The sequence below is a fragment of the Rhyacophila brunnea genome, unplaced genomic scaffold, assembly GCF_057557595.1.
Source record: "Rhyacophila brunnea isolate RB1 unplaced genomic scaffold, BYU_Rbru_1.0 scaffold_2, whole genome shotgun sequence".
Lineage (NCBI taxonomy): Eukaryota > Metazoa > Arthropoda > Insecta > Trichoptera > Rhyacophilidae > Rhyacophila > Rhyacophila brunnea.
In genome coordinates this window covers 2,866,966-2,880,907 of record NW_028232859.1, presented here as the reverse complement: position 1 = coordinate 2,880,907, position 13,942 = coordinate 2,866,966, and positions in this window count along the sequence as shown.

The window sequence follows — 13,942 nt, the reverse complement described above, 5'->3', positions numbered from 1 at the left end:
TAATATTTATCACTTTATCACTTTAGCGGTCGATAAGTATAGAATAGACCCACTTAAAGATGAAACGCTGAGAATTTTTGTTTATTCCAAACAATAGCGCTATAAAAGAAGAAGAAAATGTATTACTAAGGTAGCTATTCCCGCTGTAGACGCCAAAGATTTTAAATTTTAAAATGCTCAAAAATATTTTCTACCTTAATAAATATTGTAAATATGAGATACAAAAACCTGATATATTACTTGACATCTATTTTTGTTGTGCGATTATTTACGCCCATATTGAAAAATAAGCTGGTAGGCGAAAATCCATTTTGAAGGAAAATATTTCATACGTCTCGAAATATTATAAAATATTACAAAACATTTTCATATTTGACTCAGATTATGGATACTGTCAAGTATATATTATTATTATGTTCGTATCTTCAAGTGAAATAATGTATAAAATGAATTACTTATTAATATATATACGTCTTGTGATGTAGCACCGAAAATGAACATGAATATATGCTACAGGGGTCAGCAACCTTTTCAGACGTATGGAAAAGCCACATTTAAGATTCAGTTTTAGTATTATCGCCGCAAAAGTTTGAAGAAATGACAAGGAGTGTAAACGATTTACTTTACAGTTTATATTATGTGTATCATTTATTATAAATATATAGTATGTTAAAACTATATAACAAAAATAATATAATTACATAATTTGAATAAAACTTAAGAAACATACCTAGTATGAAAAAACATATTTCTGAAGTATTATAAATTACATATTATGGTCAATAACAAATGTTGCATTCTTAGATCTTGTAAATTATTCATAGCTTTATACGTACGTCGAACACATATTTATTAATTATGGCGTGATTATGTATGAAAAAAGTTACTTAGTTGGTTAAGCACGTTGGGCGAAATCCGATGAATGCAGGGTATACTCCCGCTATGCACCAATGTCTTTTCAAATGGTATGTTCCAGAGGCGTTGCAAATTATGCATATTATTCAATGATAAATTCCTAAATTTTTCTAATTAGTAATTGGTAAAAAAATGTTTAATTACAACAATAAAAGATGAAAAAACAGGGTAGGTACACTGTTTACAGTGTTTTTTTTCGACTTATCCGCGGCGTAAATGTGAACTCTGCCATTCTTGGTGGCATTGGCTTGTGTGTCTCTGATAATTATCCTAGGAATCGAGGGCATCCGTTGATTGTTCTTCCAAGGTGCAGAACTAGCCTGCCATTGGTAATGCCAATTGGGAGGGCAATAACTCTGTTCAACCAAATCACTTCAGTTATTAACATATTCTACCTGCGTGAGGATGAGTTTAGGTGGGCATTGTTTTATAAATTCTTAAAATAGGATCTGCTTAGCTCATTTGGTGTACTTCCTTGTATCTAATAAATATATATATATATGTATTTAAACTTTTCTACTGTTTAATGCTGATCAATTTCTTTTTTATATAATACTGTTTTATTAATATTTCTTTGCTTCTAATAGGCCATCCATGGACTGAAACCGTATGCGGTTTAGAACCATGTGCCATACTAAGCTTATCTTTTCTGCTCATGGGAATATATTTTCACAAACTATAGTATAATCATCCGATCGTATTCATTTATACCATACACTTACACTTACAAATTTTGTGAAAATATATTTTCATGAACAAAAATCATAAGTTTATTATGGCATACGCATCTAAACCGCATACGGTTTCAAGTCCATGGATGGCCTCTAAATGTCATGTTGTGAACGTCTTGAGTTAATAATCTGTAATGTAAACATAAATAAAATTTGAATATGATTTTTTAAATCTATAAGATCGCTCTGATTGCGGGTGACCTCCAATAGAGGATGGCACAAGAAGACAGAGAAATATTATCAGCAAAAAAAATTAGTAACCGCTGGTAAAACATGACGAAAAATTATTGCAGTACCTATGTCTTATTTTACTGATATTTTTTTTTATTGCATGTTGAATAGCAGTAATATACAAGATAATCTTTAAAAAAATGATTTTCATGACCTAAGATTACAAAGAAACTATTTAATTTATCGTAAAATATAAACTATGTTATTAAGCACGATGCAAGCATTTCAGAAATATATTTCTTTTTTTTTTTAAATGAACAAAACGTGAATTTTATTTTTACATCAGCGTATCGCAAAACATTTTTATAATATGGATACCTCTACGGCAGTCAGCGTCCGTGAAATGTGCGCGCCATATTTTATATGAAGGCCATTTTGTAAAAGAGGTTGACAGTTGTTTATGGTATCTGTCATATCTAAAAACCTCTTCTGCCGTTTTGTTATTAACAACCTTTTTGGAGCCAAAAAGGATTCTATGCCTTCACGTACACCAACAATATGCAGTACTTTCTCAAAGCTAGACAAATATATCTACATATAAATTTATATTGCTGTGTTAGTCTATAAGCTAAATTCTAGACTGATATACACATGGATGATTTCATTAGGCTTGTAGAGACTACAAGAATATATTTGAATATATCACACGGCGGCAAAGTGAGGTTAAGAATAAATATAATAATAATTACAAGATAAAAAGAACTTTTTATATACAACGTTTTAAAATTTTCTGTTGAATCGTATAAATATGACTTGACTAGCTTAAACGATCAAAAAAATTTGTACTTGATAGAGATAATACTGAAATGTCATTTTGACATTTCATATTGATTTCCATAGTGACGCACGTATATATTAATAATTTAGTTGTTAGGACCCTAACAACCAATAATAGTGGATTGGATTACGGATTTCTTCCGAAATAACTTTTCATACAAAACAGAATTAACTGAAAATGAATTTAATTCTACTTAAAAATGGCTAAAAGTATTAATATAATGCATTGGCATCTTGTTCTGATATATTCTAAAAGTTTCAAATGTCTAGCTAGTCGGGTAGTTAGTTAAAAATCGATTGCAAGATTTGTACCGGTTAAACAACCACCGGACAAAAATAAGAATACGACCTAATAAAAACGTTGTAAAAATATTGCCACAAAAAGTGCTGCCAACAAACTAAAAGTAACTGTTAGAATCTAAACTTCAATATCATTTACAAATAGTACGTAACCAGCCATTCTTATTATTTTACGTCTTATGTGGAATACCATATGGCACTTTCAAGAATCCCTGTCACTCAACAGTGTGTTTATGTCTTCCTAGATGCCAGCACCCGTAGCGATGATGATAGTTCTAGTATAATATCTGTTTTTGAAGCTCATTGTATCGAGATCTCTTTTCTAAATGTCATCGCTCTTGATATGCACCCTAAGGTGTATTAAGCTGTCAACTTTCTTGATGTTTTGTATATCACCTGTCAGAAGCCAAATTGGAGCGGGTCAGATACAATTAGGTATACATAGCGTTGGATTTCTTCGTCACGATTTAAGGCCAATACGAGATCAATAATTGTTATACTATATAGCCTTACTATTTTCACTTGAATGACCCCTAAAAGAACTAATTACGAATATTATCAAATAATAACAATAACCAGCCATACGCATTAGTAAATTTAGTATTTAAACATACATTTAAAGCACATCGCACCATGAGTACTTTAGTGTATTAACTCCAAAAGTATAGTTTTGAGATATCGTTTGAAGTTGCGAATCAATTTCGTACCGTAATATTGCGATAAGTTTAAGAACTTCGTATGTTAATACTTTAGTATATCAAATCAAAACAATAAACTAATGCACCAAATATATATATCACATTGATGCATTACTTATTGTATTATTAATTCACATTTCTCTGTATTTTTATTTAAAAAAAATGTTAACACTTATTTTATATCATGTCATGAACGCTTTGAATTTATAATTTGTTATGTTTATTATATGTAAAATAAATAAATTTGATTGATTTGATTCACTGATTGATTGATTACCATAGTATATCCTAATAATACAGTAAATCAGTCAACTTCTTAAAATATTTTGAAAATACCTTAGTGAAGTAACTTAATTACAACGCATTTCTCATTTTGTTTGAGTTACTACGTTAAAGCAATAAATAAAGCAAAAACATCTGAATAAAACTGCAGTACTAACTAAAAAATGATAATTTTTGACTTAATACACTAAAGTACTCATGGTGCGACATATTTTTCAATTATTGAAAGTTGAAAGCAATCATTTTTTCACATCTAATGGTTTATGGCATTTATTATACTGTTATGTTTACAATATTTTATAAATAAAAACCTACGACAAAACATCGACCGGTATTGGGCCAAATATTTATCCTAAAACTTCGTTTTATGAGATTGCGTATTTTCTTTGATAGGCGCATTACAATAATGTAAAAACGAGCATAATACCCCGTTTACACATGCATAGATTTACTGTGTATAGTAAGAAAATGTATGGGGAAACATGTATTATCCTGCAGTTGGCAAGATTGCGAGCATGAATCAAACAAGTTTGGAAACACCCGAATTGTGATGATTTTTTTTACGCGCAAGTAAGATCTGCACCTGCGCAGTAGAACGATAATGGCGAACCTGCCGGTAAAAAATCGAACTACTCATTTGAAGTTACCCGATTTTCAATACCTACGTCCTGTTAAATAGTAGTATAAAATGACAACATCGCGTCTCACTTACTCTTGAAGAATGAGATTGGAGAGACAGTCGTACTTTTACGTGTAAACCGTTATTGTCATGATAGTTTAAAATAAGCACTATTGCCGACATTAATTCCATTCACGTGTACAGGCGCTATAATAATTATTTCAAATTGTGGAAGCAGATATTTTTTGCCGCCGATAACCAGAATTGGCGCTGGCTGTGGAAGAATGTTTAATATTATAGAGTCTGATACTTGGGAAGGCTTATTTGTGACATCAAATATTATAATAATTATGACAAATACTCACAACTAGCACAATTGTAGATATATTAATGTAATTTACTTATCGATCCATTCATTGGTAAGAATATGTCGTCTCTGTTCTGGCAGAACACACTAACTGGAGAATACTTGTTTCGAGTAATTTGACTTTGAAGTTTTTAAAATGTTTGAAATGGTATATCATGTGAGTTTATTAAGTAATCGTTAAAATAATGACTTCAAAATAAAGACTGTTTATTTATTAAGAAGGTTAACGTAAAAAAAAGAAGTAAAATTTTCTTTTTTTATGTTTATTTTCTTATTTGTTTATAAAAAAACGAATTAGTGTTTTTTGCCAGAACACATTTTGTCTTTCTGTTTTCTGCCAGGATAAAAATGCAGAATATTCTAAAGCCATTGTCATAGTTTTAGGGAAAAATTTTAGTACGTAAAATTATCTAGGTATTTTTTATAAAAAAAATGAGATAGATACATACTGCAATAGTATATTCTTATAGAGCGTAGAGATTATAAGTAGGTAGATGTGTAAATAATGACAAGTAGAAGACATATTAATAAAGGGAATTTCAGAGTAACTATCATTGGTGGAAAAGTAGCATCGTTAGAATTATCATCATCAGTCTAAATCAATACACTGCTGGATAAAGCCCTCTCCAAGCTGATTCCACTTCTCTCGGTCCTGTCTGCCAGAACAGTGACGATGTTATCAAAGTATATTACATTCTAAAGAAATTCATTTATGATATTGTGTTCGACAGAATTCAACCTGCTGCCCTTATTCGTAATACCGAATGGCCATAGATCTTCTTGAGATATTTATTTTATGACCGTTCCGATCATATGCTTGGTGAATTATTGCGAGGATCTCTTGCTACAATTCCAGAAGCTAATATTAGGTGGAATCGATAGGAGAATATTGTAGAAATACTTAAATCATATAATACAGCATACTAATCCAATAACATACTTATTTATTAACTTCCACTTTTTTAATAATTCATCTTTAAATTATATATAAACAGTTCGACCTACTATAATTGAAGGACTAATACGAACATATAGTAGCTAGTTAATTATTACAAGCCTTTATAGTAATTCCATAATGTCTTGAATTGATATATATAGAAGAAATGATCGCATTTTTGTAAATAACATTGTTGGCCTTCGCGTTTATCATTACTTACTATTATAATTGAATTACTTAGGATTAAACAATAACAAGTGACATTTTATCACGTTTTCATTAGCTCGTATTCTTGTTTGTCCGGTACAGATTTTTTCTTGTGCAGTACAAATTTTTTAACTAACTTCTCGACTAGCTAGACATTTGAAACTATTAGAATATATCAGAACACGACGACAATGCATTCTTTTAATACTTTTGGCCATCTTTAAGCAGAATTGAACTCGTTTTCAGTTAATTCTGTTTTGAATGTTTCGGAAAAAATTCGTCAAAAGTAATATTTACTACTCACTATTATTGGTTGCTAAGTGGGTCCTAGCAACTAAATTATTAATATATATGTGCGTTACTATGGAAATCAATATGAAATTTCAAAATGACATTTCTGTATTCTATAATATTTATTCAGTATTTCTATCAAGTACAATAAAAAGTTTTTATTAATACATATAATTGTCAAGTTTATATGATTCAACAGAAAATTTAAAAACGTGGTATATAAAAGGTTCTTTTTATCTTGTGATTATTTATTAATATTTTAAATACTAATGGGTAAAAAATTGGTAATTGTGCCGCAGATGCCCGCATGAGCTTTATAACTTTCTTTTTAGACCAAACCCAACCTAACCTATTCTAAACTAACACAACCTAACCTAATCTACCTTAATCTAACCTACCCCAACCTAATATAAACGTATGAAAATATCAAATTTTAAATTAACGATTTTTGGATCTAAAAGCATCTGCGCCGACAGAAAAAGATATTTTTAATATAATTGTCTACATGGAATATACTGTTTTCGTAAAAATAAAGTTATAAAAGCTCATGCGGGCATCTGCGGCACAATTACTAAAAAAATTATATTGCTAGATTTGTTTTCAAGTCACACATTTTTAATACTTTTGTCAAAACAGGTGAACTCAAAATAATAATTTACAATTCATTCTTATTTTAAATGCTGAATCATATTGTTTAGTAAAGTTGGCAATATTATTTCTATGGTATGACTGACGTCAATGAATATTGTCTATGAATATAAAATATATGCTCATTTGTTTATTTATGTTTCGTTACAAAGTAAATTCGCGGAATGTTGAATGAGAGATTTGAAATTTCCACACGCGAACATTCACTTAGGCGCGACCCACTGCCGACCTATTTGGATTGTTACCCTGTCAACGAAATGCTGAATCAACTGATTATTATTCAACGACTTAATATCTATCTATTTTGTGAATGTATAACTATATTATCTTCACTGCTAAGCTGCGAATATTACTATGAAACTTGAAGTAAAATATTATGTAAAACAACCGCTTTCCATTTAAATAACAACAACATGGGTTGGCATTCATTCACATGGCATAAATCCAATGTAGTACTTACGTATATTAAGTGTTGAACTTATGTAATATTGTGTGCGTATATATTATTAATTATGCCTCTAAAGAGTTACTCTGTGCTTAAATGTGCCTTCTTACCCGTATTAATTTGCCTTTGTAGTTTATCTAGTACTCAAAAACAGTAAAATATTACCATTTACATTCAAAACGAAACACACAGAAATTGATACAATAAATATTATTATATTAAAGAGATTAATTAATATAATAAATTTGTAAAATTAACTAAGTCTAATGTAGGTATTGATACCAAATAATATTTATTATATTATCATAATGCCTAAATCCCCCATCAAAAATCCTCCAATCGACAGAGTTGGGAATATAATAATATTATTGTAACTGTAAATGAGTCAAAGCTAGACCAGGATGCACGCACAGCTAATCAAAGAAAAAGAAAGTTACAGTTATCTGTTTCTGGGCGGACGAAGGGTCGAGGGAGGGTACGGTCAGTCGGTTACCACTCTTGAGCCTTGAACGTCGCCTTTAAATACGATTTTCTACCTTTTTTACGCGCCAAAACGTGTTTACAAAAAAATGTTGTTAATAATTAATTGTTACTTGCCAAGCAAAATATACTTACGTAACTTAATGTCCCTGAATCAGTGTTTTTAATAAGTGAAAAGTATAAATCAACACCCTACGTAAACCCATACCCCTCAGTATATAATACATTTATTATTTGGTTATTCACCACATATAAAAATTATAAACTACTTTTTACCACAACTACATATCTCCAGGCGGTTCTCGTGGTGCAGTGCGAAAGGCGTTGGCCTTCCATTCGAGAGCTCTGGGTTCGATTCCGGTGAGAACACAATATATTTATGTGATTTTCTCAAAGCCTGGGTGTTTGTGATTGTTCAAAAATTACCAACAACCCCCTTGTATGAAAAGGACTTATATAAGTTTATTAATAATAAGAAAAAAACTACACAGCTCCTTATCTACACATATTATCATACAGTTATAAACAATAAATGTACCTATCAATAAAATATAAACTCAAACGTAAATTTCTTTACTCTTACCAGATAAAGCTATCTATCTTTAGGAAAAAAGTGACCTAATATATTATATAATATATATATAAAATAAATCCACAAATTACGAGTAGCGCAAGGTAGCATGGAGATAGTTGGGTATAACGCGTAAAAATCGCAAAAGAAATCAATGGATAAGGAAGCAGATAAGAGTACGCGATATGATAGAGCTCGCTAAGCAGATGAAATGGCAATAAACCGGACATGTCGCTCGGCGAATGTACAATCGCTGGACAAATGCCGTCATACAGTGGTATTCAAGGGACACTAAACGCCCACGGGACGCCCTTAAAATATGATGATAGCGAATAGCAAGGGGTCCTCCATAAATCACGTCACATGTTGGTCCAATATTCACAACATATTTGGTTCTCAGAAAATATTAGTTTATATTTTGTTACGTTTGTGACGTCTCATTTTCTACAAACCCCCTTCTATCTCCTTCATTACAAATCATTATATTATATTAGACCCCTTTCTTACAGCGTTTCGTCATCTATAGCTGTGGGTCTATTCTATACTTATCAACCGCTAAAGTGATACAGTGATAAATACGACAGCTAACTAGGGTAGGTTTGTATCAAAGGATTAGTACTTATTGCAACAATTACAATAAGTTGGTTGTAATTGTTGCAATAAGTGCTATATTTTAACAGCACCTCTCTTGGCTGTGATTAATTTTAGAGCGAGATAGACAGTTTTGACTGTGTGTTTAGACGGCTAACTTAGTGTAACAATTATAATATCTCAATACAAATATGTAATACATACTATCACTTTGGCGGTCGATAGTCGCCTTGTGTATAGAATAATTAATAAAAATTATGATAAATTACTACAAGGTAAACGCTAAATCTCTTGAAGAAATTGACGTAAATAAATATTTTTTCATAACGACAAATAAAACGTGATATTTTACTGATTATTACTATGTATGTATTAACTTAAAATCTAAATAAAACAGAAAAAACTGCTAATTCACTTTCGTAGCAAGGGTCTACGCTTACCGTAGACCTGCGCTGCGAAGTGCTACAACGTGCGAGCTACGCTGTAGCAATGCTTTGTCGGATATTCATTGAGATAAAGCCATTCCCACGAAATATATTGATTCGGCAAAAGCCTTATCATGTCAGCCTTACCGTGACTTAGCGGCAAAGCTGTTTTTGTTACGTACGAATAGATACTTAATCACAATAATGTGAATTGATATACCTGTACTAATAATCATGATAATACTATTGAATAACGGTTTCAGTATTTACACCCACACAATTTAGCTTCTATTATGTTTTACAATGGATACTATTTCATACACCAGATGTTTTCAACCTGGTTCCCGTAACTCCGATGGGGTGACAGATGGCATTTATATCTACTACTTAGTAGCTTACTTAGCATATTTGCCCTGCTAAGTAAAAAGACAGTGTTACAAAAGTATTAAACTACCGTTTCTATTATATTATGTAAAAGTATATATTTAGAGAGAATAGCATGGCAATTCAGTTGATTAAAGTACCATCTAAAGCAAGGGTAGTCAACCTTTTTATACCTACCGTCCACTTTTGTATCTCTGTTAGTAGTAAAAATTTTCTAACCGCCCACCGGTTCCACAGTAATGGTGATTTATAAAGTAGGAAAGTAACTTTACTTTATAAAATTTATAACGCAGATTAACAGCAAGTTAAGGCATATAATAATAATTACTTACCAAATACTTTACGTTAGAGTTAGACTTTCACTAAGTTTGTGCAGAATAAATCTTTATAAAACAACTTACTATAGTTTAATCTATTTTTTATTTATGTACTGGATATCTGGCACAATTTTTGTAAGAAACTTATGCGAGGGCGATACAAATGTAGTATATTTTCTGAAATTTAATTTGTCATTGGGAATTTTATGGAAACACAATGAAAATGTTTTTAAAACCCCTACCATGAAAGCTGGAACGCCCACTAGTGGGCGGTAGAGACCAGGTTAACTACCCCTGACCTAAAGTATAACATTATCCCTCACCACCATATACCTATATCATTTCATTTTATGCATATATGATTATCGTAGTAGATTTTTAGGTTTCCACCCTGTGTCCTTCTTCCTTCTTTACTCGACGTTTGACGCCGACGGAGCCCATTGAAATCCATAGAAACCCTGAAAATATTAATTGGGATGATGGATTACGGTTAAAAACGTCATGGCTTCCAGCACTATCAGCAAAATCCAATATTCGAGCCGATATCTCTGGTCGTAACGATTGACAGATTACTCTGAGCAACGTTTGCTCTTAGCTAATCGGATTCCTTTTGACATTATTAGAGCAACGTTTACATTTATATACCTATACTACATTTTCATCATAAAACATATCATCTCTTGATAATGGCCTCTGCAACGAGCCCGAAACGTCGAGTAAAGAAGGAAGAAGGAGACACGGTGAAAATCCAAAAATCTTCTACGAAAAAAAACAACCGTGAAAGCCTCAAACATTACATATTATATGATTATATTATGTCTTTTGTATTTATAGTAGTAACATGTAGATAATAGAGCGGACCATGCAGCCTCTCATCACATTGAGAGGGCTCGGCTATGTGCTGTGGATGCCTCAAGTGAATTTTAACGTAGCCTGCCTGTCTGTCAATAACCAGGTTTCACTAAATATCATCCACAGAGTGTATAAGGCGGTTTGAAATGCTGACAATATGTTGGGAAGATGAAAGAAGACTGACCTGCGACAGGGAATCTTGGAACATGGAATCATGTGGTGTACCCACATAATATGCTTTAATTAAGGTGTGGATATGATAAAAAAAGAATAAGAAGGATTTATGTATATGTTTAAATTTTAAATCGATACGAAATACCAGTGATTTGAGTAACAGTTTATATATATTATTTTTAAAACGTTTTATTAGGTCGTATTTTTATATTGTCCGGTGGTAGTTTATCCGGTACAAATCTTGCAATCGATTTTAACTAACTTCCCGACTAGCTAGACATTTGAAACTTTTATAGAATATATCAGAACACAATGCCAGTGTATTCTTCATATTTAAGTAGAATTGAATTCATTTTTAGTTAATTCTGTTTTGTATGAAAAGTTATTTCGGAAGAAATCCGTAATCCAATCCACTATTATTGGTTGCTAAGTGGGTGGTCGTAACAACTAAATTATTAATATATACGTGCGTTACCATGGAAATCAAAATGACATTTCAGTATTCTACATTTGTTTGTATGTTTTTTTATTTACTTCATATCAAGTACAAGTTTGAGCATAATAATTCAACATAAAATTTATAAACGTTGTATATAAAAAGTTCTTTTTATCTTGTAATTATTTTATAATATAAATTTAATGATCGTCAACAAAATACAACTGAAAAAATCGAAGTATGTATCTCCTTGCTAAACTGGGAATCAAATGTTTACTGTGAAGCTTCATTTAATAAACGGTGCAAAACTCAAATGTAAGGGTGTAGCACTTATCGATTTCGCGGTAAAATAGGGCAAGTACGATAATTTGCACACCTAACCGTCGGGTTTACCGGGGCAAGGACGCGGCTCGCGTGGCGCGCCGGTTTACCAACCCCAAGGTTCCCGCTTCGATGTTATCCTGCCGGCCTAGCTAACAACGAGGCGCACGCCAACTTTCGCTTTGTTTCACTACTGGCAGTGTTTTGATGGCCAGCCATGTGAAGGAGAACGATATGGCTGCAATCAACCGACGGGGATGAATAATAAACGAGCATTTTATGTTCAAAATTATCTGAACTTTGAACACTTTCATATACATAGATATTCCCACTTTTTAGGATCTTCGGTCATTTTGAACTAAGTAAAACTTTTATGGTCGATCTACGAAAAATAAAAAAGAAACCAAAACTTGTCGCGAAATATATATTATCATAATTTATTATTGCAGCATTATAGTATTATACTCCGTTTACACGTGCATGGACGTACTGTGCAGAGTAAGAAAATGTATGGGGAAATATGTATTATCCTGCAGTTGGCAAGATTGCGTGCATAAATCAAACAAGATTGGAAGATTCCAAACTGTGATGATTTATTGCTCGCAAGTAAGATTATTTTCGATCTGCGGCTGCGCAGTAAAACGATAGAGAACATGCCCGTAAAAAACGAACTACTCATTTTGAGCTCCGATTTTCAATACGACCTGTCAGATAGTAGTATAAAATGACAACCTCGCGTCTCGCTTACTCTTGAAGAATGAGATTGGAGAGACAGTCAGCTCTTTTACATGGTGCTGCATGGTGTGTTTTTGAAAATGCATACATATTTTTTTATGATTATCATTATACACTCCACCAAATCTGCCAATTTCAAAAATGATTACATTAAAATCATGTAAAAAAACACAAAATAATACAAGTACAAGTGAATCTTTTTGCTGTTCACGCAATGAGTAGATACTGCCTTGTCTGTTTTTGGGTTTTTTCATAAACGTTTTCAAATTTTATTTCCTAGACTCGAACTGATTTGGGTCGCTTTAATTTTGTTGTAATTTTGACCCTAGATAATCTCTATATATAAAAAAATCTTGTGTCACGATGTTTGTGGTCGCACTCCTCCGAAATGGCTTCACCCATTTTTATGATTTTTTTTAGGTATGAGAATAGGTCAACAAGTATATTTCATACCGCTAGGTGATTAGGGTATCTCTATCCAGAAAATTTTTCTTTAATTTTTTTGACAATTTTTTTTTGTATTTTTTTTATTATTTGGCATCAAAAAATACCTAGAACCCCAAATTTTCACCCTCCTATCCCCACCCTCCCATTTTTTAATCGCGATTTTATTATTTTTGTATGAACAAATTTAACCGTCGTTCGTATTTCAAACAGAACGAAATTATTTATGTTGTTGAATGACAGATGTTTGAACGTCCGATAAGAATTCAAGAGAAGCGTCATTTTGACATTTCATTCGGCATATCACAACGCAATGCGTGCAAAATTTTGTACGATTTATTTTAATTTATCTATTTTTGTGTGCGTGTATTACAGTGCACAATGCCAGCAAGACGCAAGGGAGGGCATTTGGGCCGTCGAACGAATAAAGCAACAAACATGCAAAATAGTAGAGCAAAAAGAACAGACGAACAAATCCAACAAGATAACAAAAACGTGCGTTTTGAACATTGAACACTTTCATATACATAGATATTCCCACTTTTTAGGATCTTCGGTCATTTTGAACTAAGTAAAACTTTTATGGTCGATCTACGAAAAATAAAAAAGAAACCAAAACTTGTCGCGAAATATATATTATCATAATTTATTATTGCAGCATTATAGTATTATACTCCGTTTACACGTGCATGGACGTACTGTGCAGAGTAAGAAAATGTATGGGGAAATATGTATTATCCTGCAGTTGGCAAGATTGCGTGCAT